Here is a 16,870-nt window from a genome sequence, read left to right as displayed (position 1 = left end):
ATATACAGAAAACTGTATGGGCCCCGCTAATCTCTAATCCATACCAAGTGCAAATTGGTAAACAAGTCTGTAGTTAGACTCGTGGAATGACTAAGGCCCAGCATACTTGCCTGTTATTTGGTATAAAAAACACTGTATAACCCCCAAAATAACACTGATGATTACAGTTTTTAAAGACTTGTTTTCTTGAAGTTAATATCTGATTTTTTAAACCGACTTAAATAGGGAACATAATTTTACAGCTCTTCCGTGATTTCAGAATAGCAGAACTGCGCTCTTTCATCAAATAATGTTTACGTAGTTAGTGTATATTCTTATTTTAAATAGAGCTTTTAGTGAAAATATACCCGGCTGTCCTCTGTTGCAGAGATTGCTCTGAATTTCTCTCACTGCATCTCACCCTCCCTCACGCTTACTGGGCTTTATTCCTTTGACCATAGCGTTTTATTCTTCCTTTGAGGCTCTTAACTTAAACCTCACTCATGCCATTTTTAGTATAATTGCTCATTGTTTATTTACATTTGTGTTCTTTTCATAATCTCTTTAACCATAAAATAAACAGATAGCCTTTAATTCCTAAATCCAGTCAAGACCAAGCCAAAGGAGTGTGCCAAACGGATAGGATAGCCTTCCCCATCTCTCAAGGTGGGGATGCTGTCGAGGTCACAGAGGCAGCTGACCACCTGGCCTGGTGGGGTAGTGACAGGACGTAGTTAATAAAATGTGTGGGCCGATGGGACTGCCAGCGCACATGACAGAGCCGGCCTTCCCGGCACACCCTTGACCCAGGAACAACATAAACAGTCCAGAAAGCATTCAGTTGCTAGCAGTTTTGCTGGGGAATTTTCAGAGGGAGCCAGGAAGGATTATTAGCTTATCTGAAGATCTGAGAACTGGAATTGATGGCAGGAAAGCAAGCTGAGAGCTGTTGTGGGGCCACAGGCTGTGGTCTGTGCCACGGCCGGTTGTATCTGCCCAGGTAAGAGCTGCTTTTCCTGTGCCAGAGGAAGATGAAAGGGCTGCAGGTGCTCTCCTTCCGTCCTCTGTGTTTTTAGCAAGGGTGTATCAACCTTAGATGGATGAAAGAAAGAACTGGAGAGGACACCAGGAAGATAATACGGTTTCTGAGGTGACAGAAGGAAATTGTGGTCAAGAGCTGATGAATAGGAGGATGTGACCAGCCTTTTGAGAAAGGAAAGGAGAGTTGCCCCCCCCCCCACCCCACCCTTGGGCAGCAGGCATGAGATCGTCCTGGCAGAGGGACATGTGGATGAGCTCTGGTCCAGCAGCGGTGGAGAGGAGGGATCCTGGTCATGCTCTTGGAAGAGAGGACTACTGCATCAGCAGGGGTCTCTGAATCTCCCACCTTCCACGTACTGAGGCGCATGCACACACCACACCAGAGGGTGCATTCCTGCAGTGAGGATCGAACTCAGGTTTCTTGCCTGTGTTGGGAGGAATGAGGCTTTACGGAGAAGGCTGGAGGTGTTCATTAAAGAGCTTGGAGGGCTGTACAGAAAATGGAATGGCCTCGGTACTGGTATCCTGACTCCTCTTTAACTGGGGAAAAAGACTGAGAAGGGGCCTGCAGAGTCCCCAGGCCCAGTCCTGCAGCAGTTCCCACTCATGGTTGTGCCAGCTCCCAAGTCACCTTGTGACCACTGACTAGCACAGACCAGCCTCTCAAGACTGCACCCGCATCTGGGGCCCATTTGCTGCTCTGGAACTGAAGACCTCGGTGTTGAGGCTGCTCTGTCCCCAAGCCCACTGGCCGTGAGACTGAGGCACCAGTATCGATTGGGGGTTTGGGCTCAAAGCTCAGCAAGGACCAGTGCGGCTGACCCCAGGAGAGGAGAGCATCTGTTGTGAGACTCAGTGCCCAACCTGTGAGTGTGAAGCACAACTTAAGATGAGAAGGAGAAAAAAATCAGAAAAACTGAGAACCAAGTATGATAAAAGACCATACTTGCATCCAGCCCAAGTGGGTATAAAATGATCAGTAATATCAAAGGTAACCACTTAGAAACAAACTTTGGGGTCTCGGCCAGCCTCGTGTTCTCCCACTTCTCTCTGTGACATTAGAGGAATCTCTACTGATGTGTGAAGCAGAGGTGAGCACCTTCAATGGAAGATGTGGTTCTGATGGAGGATGGAATCTGCTTTAATGAAAAACTACCTTCACCTTCAGAATCAGTGGATTCTGTGTGACTGGCCTTGGGCACCTGCTGGAAGGCTTTGTGTGCGGATAAAGCACAGAGCACCAAGCTCAGGGTGTTTGGGGGTCATGTTGCAGACCCTTAAGCAAGGTGGGGCTGCGAAGGATGGAGCCTAGGCATAGGTTACAGACCCAGTGATGGAAGCTTCAGCTCTGCCTTTGGGACCACATGCCATCATGAGTTCTTTACCAGCCCTGCATGGTGCTTCAGCTCCTGGCAGCTAGGGGAAGTGGTGAAGGGAGCTGCTGTGCTCTGGTTTCACTTCTGTTCTAACACAAAGGTTGGTGATGGGAAAGTTGTGTCGGACTTGATGTTTGTGAAAAGAAGCAGTGCTTGGCTGGGCTTTAGAAAGATCTCAGAAAATTCAGACTACGAAGTCGATTCTGGTGGCTGCAACCACATGTCCAAAGGGATTATAAAGTATGAGTATCGTAAAGTGATAATGGGTAACATTTATGGAGTGTTTACTGGGTACCAGGCTCTAAGTACTTTATTTCATTAACTCAACTCAGGAGGTGTTTGTGGAGTGGACAGAGGTTTCAAAGGACTTTCAGTCTTCAGAACTATGTATCTTGAGGAATGGAAAGAATTTAGAAACACAGATAATCCTTGAAACAATCTTATGAGGAAGGTATTGCTGTTGCGTTAAGTAGAATGATGCCTGCCAGAGATGTCCATATCGTAACCATGTAAATATGCTGGTTACATGGCAAGGGGCGGGGGGGCTGAGGTCTCTGACCAGCTGCCCTTAAAATAACAGGATTATCCTGGATTATCTGGGTTTGCCCAAAGTGATCACTGGGTTCTTAAAGGCCGTAGAGGGAGGCAGGAGAGTCGGTGTCAGAGTGATGTGAGAAAGACTTAACTGGCCATGGCTGGCTTTGAAGATGGAGAAAGGGGCCAGAAGCCAAGGAATATGGCGGCCCCTAGAACCTGGAAAAGGCAAGAAAACAGGTACTTTTTTGAGCCTTCCTTCAGTGGGAACTGGCTCTAACCCCTCTGTGTTGGCACCACGAGACCCGTTTCAGAGTTGTTACCACCAGAGTCATAATAACTCCTTTGTTTTAAGCCACTGACTTTGTGATAATTTGTTACTGCAGCCATAGGAAACGAAAACACTCATCATCCCAGTTAACAAGGGAGGAAGCTGGAGTGCAATGGCTGGAAAGTAGGGGGTGGAATCCACATCCAGGCATCGGATTTTAAAACTCATTCTCCTAATAAGGGAAAGGTGGGCGATAAAAATCCAAATATAAGACAGCATGTCATGGTGAAATTTGAGAAAACTATTGAATTCTAATTTTTAAAATCCATTAGCTAAAGACTAAAGACTAATAAAAGAATGGCTTAAGAAAACTTATAAGAATAGTGTCAAGGGCCCTAAAGTCCATAGTGAAGGAAAGACTGATGAAAGAAAAATTGGCACCCTCATACATAGCTGGTGGGAATGTAAAAGCCACTACGGAAGACAGTTTGGCAGTTCCTCAAGAAGTTAAACATAAAATTACCTTATGACCCAGCAATTCTTCTACCAGGTTAATGCCTGAAAGAATTCAAAAGAGGAACTCAAACGCATAGTTGTATGCCCATGGTCATAGCATAGCAACATCATTTACAACAGCCCAAAGGTGGAAACAACCTCAGTGTCCATGAACAGATAAGTGGATAAACAAAATATGGTATGTTCATACAAAGGAATATTATTCAGCCGTAATAAGGAATGAAGTGCTGATACATGCTTTGATATGTATAAACCCTGAAAACATTATGCTGACCGAAATAAGACACAAAAGGTAAATAGTGTATGATTCCATTTATACGGAATATCCAGAATAGGTAAATTTATAGACAGTAGCAGATGAACAGTTACCAGGGACTGGGTGAAGGGACACAGAGTTGCTGTTTGGGGCAATGGGAAGGTTTTGGAAATAGTGGTGATGATGGCACAGTATTGTGCATGTACTTAATGATGCTAGATTGTACCCCGAAAAATGGTCAAATGTATATTACATATACATATAATGTATTTTGTGCCAATAAAAGAAAATGCCAGCGATAGCTATGGTCCTTTTAAAACCATATTCAAAAGAGGGAGGGGAAGGATGGTAAACTTCTTGGGGCTAATGGTACAAGGACAGAGCAAATGTCTGCTGCTGGCTGTTTTAGCTTCAAGTACAACTGTGAAGTACAGACTGTAAACAGAGCAGTGTTCTCGGAGCAGTGTTCTCAGCATACTGGAGGCACTCAGGAAACATATCATTTATTGTGGAAGAAGCAAATGGAGAAGCCTTACATTTTAAGTGAGTTCTAGTCTTTGGGACTAGATCCCAGGAAATGGAAAGAATTCAGACACACAGATGATCTTTAAAATGCCATGGAGGGGCGCCTGGGTGGCGCAGTCGGTTAAGCGTCCGACTTCAGCCAGGTCACGATCTCGCGGTCCGTGAGTTCGAGCCCCGCGTCGGGCTCTGGGCTGATGGCTCAGAGCCTGGAGCCTGTTTCCGATTCTGTGTCTCCCTCTCTCTCTGCCCCTCCCCCGTTCATGCTCTGTCTCTCTCTGTCCCAAAAATAAATAAACGTTGAAAAAAAAAAATTAAAAAAAAAAATGCCATGGAGAATAAAAGAAGTTCTAAGTCAAATGGCAGCCAGATGTTGCCTTCAAAAAGTCAAAAAGAGACTAAGGTGGTAGCAGAGGGTGAGTTCTAATAATCACAGGCTAGCAAGCAAACCTAGAGCGGATTGTGAGCAAAGCTCTGGAAGGGACTGGGAAGCAGATGGTTTTCAGAAGTCAGCATGACTTTACTGAGAAAAAGTCATGCTAAGTTAACTTCATCTCTGTATTGATGGAATAACTAGGGTAGTAAATGAGAAGACTGCCATAGACATGACATTTCTTGATCTCGGAGAAATGTTAGACTGTTCGTCATTATTACACATGCTAGCGTTTGCTGGGTGATTGTGAAGCTGGAGAACCTGCAGGCAGTGGGAAGTTGTTAGCCGGCTCTAGTCAGCCTGAAGGGAGGTTGAAGAATAGCACATGGTATTCCCTCGAGCGTATTGCCTCCTCTGCAGAGGGAAGGCCAGTACGCCTCAAACGGGAGACCAAAGGCAGGAAGAGAAGGAGAATATGTTACAGATGAGGACCACGCAACTCAGTCCCACAATCGCTGGAAATGCTAGGCCCAGCTCACTGAGATTAAACTCAGCAGGGATAATAAATGCAGTCGAGGTAGATGATCATTTACAGTACAGGATAAAGGCTTTTCACAAGTTTGTGTGAAAGATCTTGTGGAATTTAGATAGACCGTGTTTTCCAGAGAGCCTAGCAGTGTGTTGGAACTCCAGAGTGAGCTAATTAACTTGTCCTAATGGAGGGAAATGTATCGCTTTCGCACCCAGCCTGGGTCAGTCCCATCTGCCATGTTGCGATCAGCCTGAGTGCCCTGTTTTAGAACACTGGATTTGTATTGGGATGGCCTCGCTGCAGCGGACTAGGATTTTCTAAGCCCCTTCTTTACGGAAGGATGGATGATTACGTGTATCGAATGGGAACAGCCAGGTTGTCCATCTCGTTTCAGTGAACTGCCTTATATATAAACAGCCATTGTGGGGGAAGGAGACATGTGCATCCAGACAGAAGGTGCCGATAGAGTAGTTCCTTAACTACACAGAATGCAGGGTGATACCCGTAGAGGTACTGGCCTGCCCTGTGCTGGGACTGTTTCAAGTGATGGGATGTATCTGTAAATGAAGCAGACAAAGATCCCGCTTTAAGGACTTACTGGCTAGCTGGGGAGGCAGCCAAGAAAACCTGTCCTGTCAGAGATGGGACAGATGTGCTGTGGAGGAAAGCTGAAGTAGCTGAGGGGTTGGGGGTGTGGAGACAGGGCGTGTGGTGGGCCAAGGCTTCACTGATGAGGAGACTTTTAAGCAGAGGTCTGAAGGAGGTGAGGGAGCCAACCCTGTGCCGTCCCCGCCAGTGGGGAAGGACATGGAAGGTGGGTGGGATGGCAACTGCAGAGTCACTAAGGCTGGAACATTCACTGACGAGTGTGTCTGAGGAACTTTAGGAAAGCTGGTGTCGGTGGAGTAGAGAGAGGGAGAGAGGAGGAGATGAACCCTGAGAAGTCCTGCAGGATAGATTGTGATGATGTCTGCTTTTATTGTCAGCAAGATGAGAGCCATGGAGGGTGCCGAGCAGAGAGGACCAGTGTGGTCTGACTTGCATTTGAACAGGAGCTTAACCAACCATCAAGGGCAAGCATTGCAGGACCTTTTTGGTAACCTTATTCTTACAGAAAATTAAGGGATGTGTTTATTGTGTATTGTCTTTTAAAAGAGACAAGTTTTTTAAAAGATTTTTTTAAGATTTATGTATTTTTGATAGCATGAGCAGGGGAGGGGCAGAGAAGGAGACACAGAACCCAAAGCAGACTCCAGGCTCTAAGCTATCAGCAGTGAGCCCTGTGTGGGGCTCAAACCACAAGATCATGACCTGAGCCGAAGTCAGACGCTTAACCAATCGAGCCACCCAGGTGCCCCTGATAATGAAGTTTAAAAATGACTTGAGTGGTGCCTGGGTGCCTTGGTTGGGCATCCAACTCTTGATTTTAGCTCAGGTCATGATCTCATGGCTCACAGGATCAAGCCTGCTTGGGATTCTCTCTCTTCCCCTTTCTCTGCTCTTCCCCTACTCATTCTGTCTCAAAATAAACAAACTTCTAAAAATGACTTGAGGTCTCTAGAAAGTTGTTACAAATATATGAGCAAAACCCTCTGTCACAAAAGAGAGGTGACCAGTGATCAACAGTGATCCCATGCCAGAGTGTCTGGAACAGGCTCCCCGAAAATCCTGTGAAGGAGGGTGGTTGGCAAGCGGGATCTGCTGCTGAGTAGAGAAAAGCCAGGTACCCTTTGATTTCCTCTTCATCTGTGCTAAGAGCCCCACTGTCTGCTGGCGACAAGAGGTTAAACACAAGTGAAGACAAACCTCGTCCTCAGGGACAAGATACACCTTTGAAAATGACCAACATTACAAGGCCAGCTAGTACAAGTGGAGAGCTGATTGCTGGTGAGGTAGAACTGGGCCATCGGAATGGAAAGTGGAGCCTCTAAGCCTGAAGATCAAAGACTAGCAGGTGGCCTAGTGACCTTTCAGGAACGTCTTAGTGACCCTCATGGTCCTATTAGGAAAGGACCTTTTCTCCTGGTGCTTCCAGTTCCCAAGCCACAAACATTTGTCTTTGAGAATGATAGGAGACAAGAGCCGTCATTTCAGATGGGTGACCCCCCCCCCCTCAGGCATATAGCCATTATTTGGCACTGTTTGGAAGTCATCTGGTTTTCAGACGTCTGGCTGCCAAGTACACTGGAAGCGCCCACCTCCCGGGTCTCCTTTGAGAACCATCTCACTCAGAACAGGCAGAGAAATGTTCTTTGCCGTGACTGACTGGACTGTCTCCTCCTTTGGAAGGAATTTTCAAAGAGGTTTAAAAGGGTTTGAGAATGACAAAGAAGTGAGCTAGACCATTGCGTCTTTAAAGTGTGGACTCAGTAGGAAGGAAAAAATATAAAAGATTTCGGCGCCCTTTATCTGCTTTCCAAAGTCAGTTGGTAAAAGTATGGTAACTGAAGTCAGGTTGCAGCCTTTCCTTTTTATACTGAAAATTTTGGAGGGAGGGCAGGGGACGGGTAATAACTAAATTAAGAGCTTGCCTGTGATCTCATCAGTCCCAATCTGTCAGCCTAGTTTAGTTTGAAAAATGAGTTGGAGGAAATGGCACATCTCAAAAAAAGTAAAACCCCTAGTTAAGTTGTGGACTGGCCTTCTTGAAAGTGGAAAAATGGCATTGCCTTTTCTCCCTCAAATGAATGCATCTGACTTGATAGATGGTGAGCCTCTTCTGTGAGGCTCCGTGCAACATCTGCCCTTCCCAAACAGGCTTTTCCCATCAAAGAACTCTTGTTGCTCCTTACAAAACCAGAACCCGCCATTCCCCAGTAGCACTGGCTGGCGCAGAGGCATCCTTATTTGTATTCGTCTGTCTGTAACCAGCCGACAGCACAACCTCAGGCCTGGGGGCTACGAGCAGACAGACTGAAGAAGCCTTCGGCAATCCCCAAGCCTCACTTAGATTGGCCTGAAACGGCCCCCAGGATCACCCCCCGGTGTGCTGACCCAGTGGCTTTCCTTTGCACCTTCCCTGGTGCTGCGAGTGTCAGGAGCGAGGGAGGAGCTGGGCACGTAGACCACCGCCAGGGATGCTTGTGCCTTGGGGTGTGCACCACATGCTAGCTTCTATTATTTGTGTCTAAGAAACAGGGAGGTTATACTGGGACTCTGCACCAAGCTTTGCAGGGATTACTGTCAGTGCTTCGCATGCACAGATGTATTCAAAGTGTACAAGCACTTGTTGCTTTTCAACCGGTTTGATTTACAGGAAGTAAAATGAGCCACAGAGAAAGAGTTTGGGAGTTGGGCAGAACCTTCTCTTGGTGGTTCTGCTTCAGTTCTCTGCTTGGTGAGAGGGCTTGGGGGCCCCGGGGGAGACCAGATCGTGGTCCCCACCAGTGGTATGCAGCAATTGGAGGAGAAAACCATAATGCAGATGGCTTCGGGCCAGGGCCTGCGACACAGCTACCAGTGCTATCCTGGAAGTGCAGGAGAGCAGGTAGCAGAGGGCTCCAGGGCTCGAGGGGAGACTCCCTTAAACTCACGCTCGGCTTGTTTTCCTCCCATCTCCCTGTTAGTGAATTCTTAGGCTGAGTCCCAACCCCAGTACTTCAGAATGTGATCTTATTTGGAAATAGAGTTGTTGCAGATGTAATTAGTTGAGATTGTACCAGAGCAAGGTAGGCCCATAATCTTAATATCGGTGCCCTTGTTAAAAGGGGGAAATTTGGAGACAGACCTGCACACAAGGAGAATGCCGTGTGTTATATTGCTGCCTGCTGAGGCACTGCCAGAAGCTGGCAGAGAGGCCTGGAGCAGACCCTTCTTTGGTGCCTTCATCAGAGGGAGCACGGCCTGGTGGACACCTTGGACTGGGACTCTGGGCCGCCCAGAGCGAGAGACCACCGGTTCTGGTGTGTAAGCCATTCAGCACGTGGCCCCTTGTTACGGCAGCCCCTGCAGACACACTCCCTTTCTTACTCGCGTGGCTGTTAGGAGCTCCACTGCCTGTCCTGTTGTGGGGAGCTCACCTAGCCACAGTTTCGGTCATGGTCACTGTCACCGTCATGGTCACCAGTCACCATCTTAACCACCCCCAGGCTTCTTGTGCCTCGGGACCCACTCCCTCCCCAGTTTGGGAAGCCTTTCAGGAGCTGGCCTGCAACCTTAACCTGTTTCTGCTGCTCCTCTACTGCCAAGCCACCATCTAGCTATGCAGAATTATTTACAGTAGTTGCATGGTTATGAGAAGAGTTTAGTGATCCATGGAAGAAATAGCCACAGAAATTACACATGGAGCTGAAATATTGTGCTTTAACTTAAAGCATATTGGTGGTCATCCGTTCAGCAGGTTTCTTGTTTTGTTTGTTTGTTTTATTGAGGACATTTTATTTTATTTTTTGAAGTTTATTTTTATTTTATTTTGAGAGAAAGTGCAAGAGGGGGGAGGGGCAGAGAGGGGGAGAGAAAATCCCAACGGACGTGGGGCTCGAACTCCTAAAACTGTGAGATCGTGACCTGAGCTGAGATCAAGAGTCGGATACTTAACTGACTGTGCCACTCTGGTGCCCCATTCAGCAGGTTTTTTGATGCCAAAAAAAGGTTTTTCTTTGCTTTTGGGCCCATGGATCAGACTCTGTCTGTGGCATCAAAGCCACATATCGTTATTCCCACCTATTGCTGCCATGTCCAGATTGGATTTATTTTATTATTTAAAAGATTTTATTTATTTTTAAGATTATTATGTTTTTAAGCAATCTCTGCACCCAACGTGGGGCTTGAACTCCTGACCCCAAGATCAGGAGTCACATACTCTTCCGACAAAACCAGCCAGGCACCCCCAGATTAGACTTCTTTAAAGTGACTCAAGAGGGGCGCCTGGGTGGCTCAGTCGGTTAAGCTTCCGACTTTGGCTCAGGTCATGATCTCACAGTCTGTGAGTTCGAGCCCCGCGTCGGGCTCTGTGCTGATGGCTCAGAGCCTGGAGCCTGCTTCGGATTCTGTGTCTCCCTTTCTCTCTGCCCCTCCCCTGCTCAGGCTCTGTCTCTCTCTGTCTCAAAAATAAATAAAAACATTAAGAAAAATAAAAAAAAAATAAAGTGACCCAAGAATCTAAGTGCAAAATCCAATTGGATATTCAGTGTTTTCCTAATCTTTCTAGTAACCCCCCCCTCCAGTTTTTTCAGTGACTTGCCTTGCTTGAATATGTTTTAAAGCACTTGGTGTTTTTACAGCATTATCTCCTTTTCCCCTTCACATTTGATCAGTTTGTGTAACTTTTGTTGAACAAATACAAGTAGCAAGCACAACTGGAGTAAACAGGTTGGGGATGTGCATAATTAACTCTTTGTAAGTAAACAACTCAGAGTGTATATTCTAGAGAACAAGCCTCCCCACCTGAGCTTTGAGTGTGTGGTGAGTGTTGGTCAGAGTGACTCACCCTGGTGATTCAGGCACATGGAGGTCAGCAGAGTTTTCTTGCACACTGCGTTCCTCAAGAGGCTTTCTGCTCTTTCTCCTCCCAGCATTGACTTAGGCAGTCCCTCCGCCAGTTTATCTTCTCCTTGCCCCTTATCCCTTAGGTCTTAACTTTGGTGTCACTTCTTCCAGGAAGCCCACTTTGCCTCCTTCAGGCCAGGTTACCGGTCCCTCAGATAACAACCTCTACTTCTCAGTCAGGGCACTCCCACCCGTGTGTAAATGTACCTCCTACCCAACTGGAAGCTTTGTGAGCAGGGAGCTCTTGGCTTTGTCAGTTCCGATCCCCAAGGTCTGGCAGAGTAAGTGCTCAGAAAGTATCTGTGGAAGGGAGAGAGGAGCGGAAGAGCACATACAGCTATTTCTCGGGAGCCCTCCACCACTCCTGCTCTGTGAGATAAAGTGTGCCTCCTGAGCCGGCAGTGAGGGGCTGTGCTCGGGTACTAGCAGTGTTGGCAGTCCCGGGGGGGCTGTGAAGATTAGGGCGGTGTGAGCAGTCGTGAGAAGGAGATGCACACATCCATTGATGAGAATCTCACCAGCTTGTATTTGCAGGCTACTGAGCGGAGACCCTCAGGTGCTTTCTGCTGTCTAATCCATGCCAGCCCTGGGGCCTCCAGTTCCTTCACCCCGACCAGCTGGGGGCCTGACACATCACTGTGACCACCATGTTTCCCTTCATCTGGTGCTCTGTATTCCCTCCTCTCACCTCTTGGAACCCCACTGCTCCTCCTTGGCCTGCCCTGCCCCTGGCCTCAGCCCTGCCTCGTGCTCAGGCTTCTAGGTCCCTCCTCTCCACAGGCTCCTCCCTCCCTCCCTCCCTCCCTCCCTCCCTCCCTCCCTCCCTCCCTCCCTCCCTCCCTCCTTCCTTCCTTCCTTCCTTCCTTCCTTCCTTCCTTTCTTCCTTCCTCTGACTCCCAGAATTGGGAGATTGCTTTTCTTACATTTCAGGATGGAAGAGACAGATCTCTTTGTGAAGAAAGGGCTTGGAATTCTGCAGGTTGTCTGCTCTTTGCCCTCCTCCCAAGCTCAGCACATGCCGTGGTTAGGGGCCTGTTCCTAAGGAGGAAAAGCATCGCCCCCACCCATGGCTAATGAGAGTTTAAATAGAGGAAACAGAACGTTTTGGTTTTGTTTTAATTTTCATTCAAGTATGTAATCAGCCCTTCAGAAAGAGAGAGAGGGGTGTCAACCCCCCCCCCCCCAGCTTGTAACATAGCACTGTGGGAGGAGGAAGCAGCTGGGGGAGGGGAGCGGGGGCTGGGAAGAGAAAGTGCCTGGCAGGCTCTAGTTCTCTGATTTCACAAAACTCATTTGTTTTCTGGCATCAGTCTTCACAGCTTTACCTTCTCTGTGCACCAGCAACCGTGCACGAGCGCAGGGAAGACGGCCGAGCGGGAGATGGGTGGCACTGCGCAGCCATGGGAATAAAGTGACTGCACGCCAGCTGTGTTCACTTTCCAGGGCTGCCAGACTAGGTGGCTTAAAACAACAAAAATGTGTGCTCTCGCAGCTCCGGAGGCCACGAGTCCACAATTAAGGTGTCAGCAGGGCTGTGTGCCCTCTGAAGGCTCTTAGGGAAGTGTCACCTCTCGCCCATTCTGGCTCCTGAGGGGGGCCGGCAATCCCAGGCGGGGCATCTTAGGCTTTTGGCTGCGCCACTCCAGTCCCTGCCTCCATTGTCACGTGGCCTTCTCTCCTCTGTGTGTACGGGAGTGTCCCCAATGTCTGTCCTGATTAAATCCAGCCATTGGTTCTAATGCCCACCCTAGTTCAGGATGACCTCATCCCAACTTGATGACATATGCAAAGTTCAAGGTGCCACGGACTTCAACATGTTAGGATTTCAGCGTGTCTTTTTAGGGAACACAGTTCAACCGCTGACCCCAGCATTTAAAAGTGTGTTCTTTCTCTTTCGTGTAGGGCATGAGCTACAGAACTAGGGAATGCGGTATTCACTTGTCCCCAGTACCTAAAGTGTCACCCTGGGCTGTGTTCATGCTCATCCACCATTGTTGCGAGTGTGATTTTCTTTAACTTTAGAGTAAACGTTAGTTGCTTGTTTTATGTCCTTAAGAGCATATTTCTGCTATAACGGAGTATTCCACCCGGGAGAGAGTGAACTTTCTTACAGCCAACAGAGATGCCCCAGGATTCTGGAAATAGAACAAAAAGCCAGTTTTTGGCATAAGAGGGGACATTTGAGGGTCCAGGATGTCATGAAATATTCCCTGGTCAGACATTGCTGGCTCCGGTCTAAAGGGTCGAGAGTGGATGTAATGACCGTGGTCTGTGGTGCTCTGTTAGCCATGGGGCCCGTTGTGTATCTCCTGGCTATTTGGAACACTCCAGTATCTCAGAGGCAATGTGTGCCTTTGGAAGCTTTGTGGCCTGAAGCCCTGGTTTCCTCATACCAGAAACACTTTCCTAAGCAAGGAAATGAAGTTTTATGAAGAAGAAAGACGGTGCTCTTCATGCTTCCTGGAAGGGTTTGGAAAATGTTGTCTATCCAGAAGCAGCTCTCCCCATGTGGGCTGCAGCCCTAGGAGATTTTCCCTTTGTTGTTTTATTTTGTTTTTTTGTCTTTTTTTTTTTTTTCTTCTTTGGCAGATGTTTGTATGGAAATGTGATCTTTAATTCCTTAAAGACCTATCCTTCTGGAGTTAATTCCTCTTTTGAAGTTACAATCTTTTGTGTAATGCTTTCTGGTCATTTTGACTCCAAGTAAAGTGTTAAATGTTACAGAAAGGAAAATTATGTGGACTTTCTGCATGCAATTTGGGCAGCCAAGAAAATAACTGTATCGGTTGGAGGCCAAGACATGGAGGTGGCCAATTTCCGAAGCCCACTGGAAATGGAGTTTGGCTGTCTTCTGTCATTCTTGACAACTGCCATCTGATTGAATTCTTCCACAAATACAGAAGCACTTTAAGAAGGCAAATAAATCTGATTTTCTTCTTGGACATCACCATGATGATGGAGATTTCCCCAGTACTCACAGAGAGGAAAGCTGCAAATTCACAGGAACACTCCAGCTTTGGGGCATAGCACTTGGTTACGAGGGGCCTGCCTTTAGGTTTACACTGCTCAGAGTTGCTCTTGGAGGAGACAAAAGGTGAGAGCTTGCCACTTGTTGTTATTTGCCTGCTCTGGCTAAGGCCGAAGCCCCTCCTGGATTCAGAGCTACTTCAGGAAACACGTTGGATGCGTACCTGGGAACTCTGTCAGCTCTTTCGAACTCCCCAGGAACAGCCACAAACTTGTGCAGAGCTGCTGTGTGGGTCTCTGCTCTGTATTCCTCCTCTGAACCCTGCATAAAGTGGAAGTCAACAGGATGGTTCAACCCCAAAAAGGAAGGGAAGTGCCCAAAGATTCAGTGGTCCTTATTTTTCTCCTCCCCACTCCAGCTGCTTGAGAATGGTCAACTGTGAAAGGACCAGCCCTACTGGATTGCTGGAAAACGTTCCATATTCATAGTTGCTAAACCTGACCTATGTGTTAGAATAACATGTTTTTCTGAATGAGACTCAGGCTGTCAGCCTCTCCTAGACCTAAATGGTGAGGACCACACAGATGAGCACTCATTTAGCAGAACTCTAATGCTGCCTGTTTGCTAATAGACACATTGTGGTTGGGACTTTGGAAAGAATATTTAATTTCACATGCATTTATGTTCTCTCATTTTCTCGTTCTATTAAAAATGTCCAAACAAATTCAGTGTGTGGGAAGGAACCGTACGTTAGCACAAAGTAATGAAGAAAATGAACTAACACTAAGCCAGTTGAGTTTGCTCAACACATTCCTTCCTCTGTGTTGCAGAAGACACGGATGTTGAGCACCACCAGGAATGGGCAGTTCCAGGCTTTTCTCATGGGTGGATGGCCGGGGATGGTGGGGGTTGTGTGAAGAACCTCTTTCTGTCTGGAAAAGGGCCCAGGCTGAGCAGAGCAGGAGAGTGAGGCATCGGTGGTGCTGGCAACTTCTATCTGGGCTGTTGTGATGGGTCACCCTCTGGCCCCACCCATTCCTAGCCTGGTGACCTGCAGGCCAGGCTGGAAAGCCACCCTAGAAAATGTGGATGAAGGCAGACTTCTTGGGTCTAGGAAGTCCATGAATACCCCGTAAAACCTACAGGAGCAGACTCTTCTAGTAAGTCTTAGAGAAGGGCAGAGCATCAAGGCACATAGTGGCAAAGAGCATGGCTTCAGATCCCCAATGGGTCTCACCTGCTAGTGTGTCACTGTTGGCATGTCATTTACTTGCTCTCTTCATTTGAAGCATTTATTTTTTTTTTTTAATTTTTTTTTCAACGTTTATTTATTTTTGGGACAGAGAGAGAGACAGAGCATGAACGGGGGAGGGGCAGAGAGAGAGGGAGACACAGAATGGGAAACAGGCTCCAGGCTCTGAGCCATCAGCCCAGAGCCTGACGCGGGGCTCGAACTCACGGACCGCGAGATCGTGACCTGGCTGAAGTCGGACGCTTAACCGACTGCGCCACCCAGGCGCCCCCATTTGAAGCATTTAGAATGGGGCATCTAATGGATACTTAGTAAGTTTTAAATATTATTATTATGTCTGCTTAAATAAATGGACACAGGCATTACAGCGTCAGGATCTGTCTCTGGTCTCTCCGAGTAAGAGCCCAAGGAGCCTGGTTGCTGTTTCGCAAGGTGGTGTGCTCACAATTTATTTACCTCTTGGCCCTTGACGCCTTGGTGGTCCACTCTGTGACACTTCTGTTCTGGCAGCAGTGATAGGGTTTGGGTCCGTGGTATCTGACGAGAAACCTCTCCCTTGAGAGGAGAGAGACCCCCCCCCTCCCCCCCCCCCCCCCAGCCCGTGTGAGTGTTATGTGTAGGTTGTTAGACGGGCCACGTGTGTCATCCCTCAGCTGTCCTGGGAGTGCACCTTTCACATCTTGCGGGCCTGTGTTTTTGTTTTTTTTTTTTATGTTTATTTTTGAGAGACAGAGACAGAGCATGAGTGGGGTAGGGGCAGAGAGAGAGGGAGACACAGAATCCAAAGCCTGCCCCCAGGCTCTGAGCCATCAGCACAGAGCCCGACGTGGGGCTCGAACCCACGAATCGTGAGATCACGACCTGAGCCAAAGTCGGATGCTCAACCGACTGAGCCACCCAGGTGCCCCGCGGGCCTGTGTGTTTTAGCAGAGAGCTCTGAAGAGATTCAGAATCCAGGGTGAAACCTCCCTCAACCCAAGAAGGTGGTCCCCAGTAAAATCAGTTAATATTTATCAAGTGTGCATTATTTGCCAGGCACTGTTCTGAGGGCTTTCCCAGGATAGACTCATTTACTCTTTACAGCGTTCCAATAGGCTAGTTAGCAGTTTTATCCTATCGTTTTAGTTGAGGAAACTGAGGCTCAGAAGAGTTTGTCACTGGTCCGAAGTCACGCAAAGGTGACACAGCTGTTTGCAGCTGGGACTGTTGCTTCCACCCCCTTAACTATGTCAGATGAATCCCCATGGGATGAACAGACAGCCATGGTCCTGCCTTCCCGGGGACGGACACTCAGGTGCTGCTCTGAAGCACAGCACTGCCCACACTGTTGATGGAGGGGCTGCCATGTATTCAGCCTCTGGATGCCCCTTGTAGAAGAAGAGGGAGGCAGTGGTGAGCAGCCCTCTGTGATCGGTGCACTCCTGGCAGTGGAAATCCGGAGCCAGCAACAGCACCAAAAAGGGAATGAGTAACTCAGTGAAGGGAGAGAAAATGCTTCCTGGGGCGGGGACTTCTGAGCTAGGTTTTGAAGACTACGTAGGAGTTCACTAAGCCTACCAAGTTGGGCATAGCAGGCAGAAGAAATAGCATGCAAAGGACAGGGGTATGAAACAGCAGCGGTCTTTTAAAGGTGGGGGACAGCAAGTCCTTTAGGATGGGTGGATGATGAAGTGCCAAAGGGATGTCATGTTTGTTGAGACCAGAGAGGCAGAAAGAGCCAGAAGACAGAGGGCCTGCTCTGCCATGCTGGGGAACCCGACTTT

At 48.0% G+C, this 16,870-nt stretch overlaps 1 protein-coding gene across 1 annotated transcript in view; it reads left to right on the top strand.

Moving 5' to 3' along the window:
* CABLES1 (Cdk5 and Abl enzyme substrate 1) overlaps positions 1-16,870 on the top strand; it is a 113,777-nt gene that overhangs the window by 53,850 nt on the left and 43,057 nt on the right. The gene's annotated exons all lie outside the window — the stretch shown is intronic.

This window comes from Lynx canadensis, chromosome D3 (genome assembly GCF_007474595.2).
Source record: "Lynx canadensis isolate LIC74 chromosome D3, mLynCan4.pri.v2, whole genome shotgun sequence".
NCBI classification, from domain to species: Eukaryota; Metazoa; Chordata; class Mammalia; order Carnivora; family Felidae; genus Lynx; species Lynx canadensis.
The sequence above is the reverse complement of the archived record's forward strand: the minus strand, read 5'-3'. Positions and strand labels throughout refer to the sequence as shown.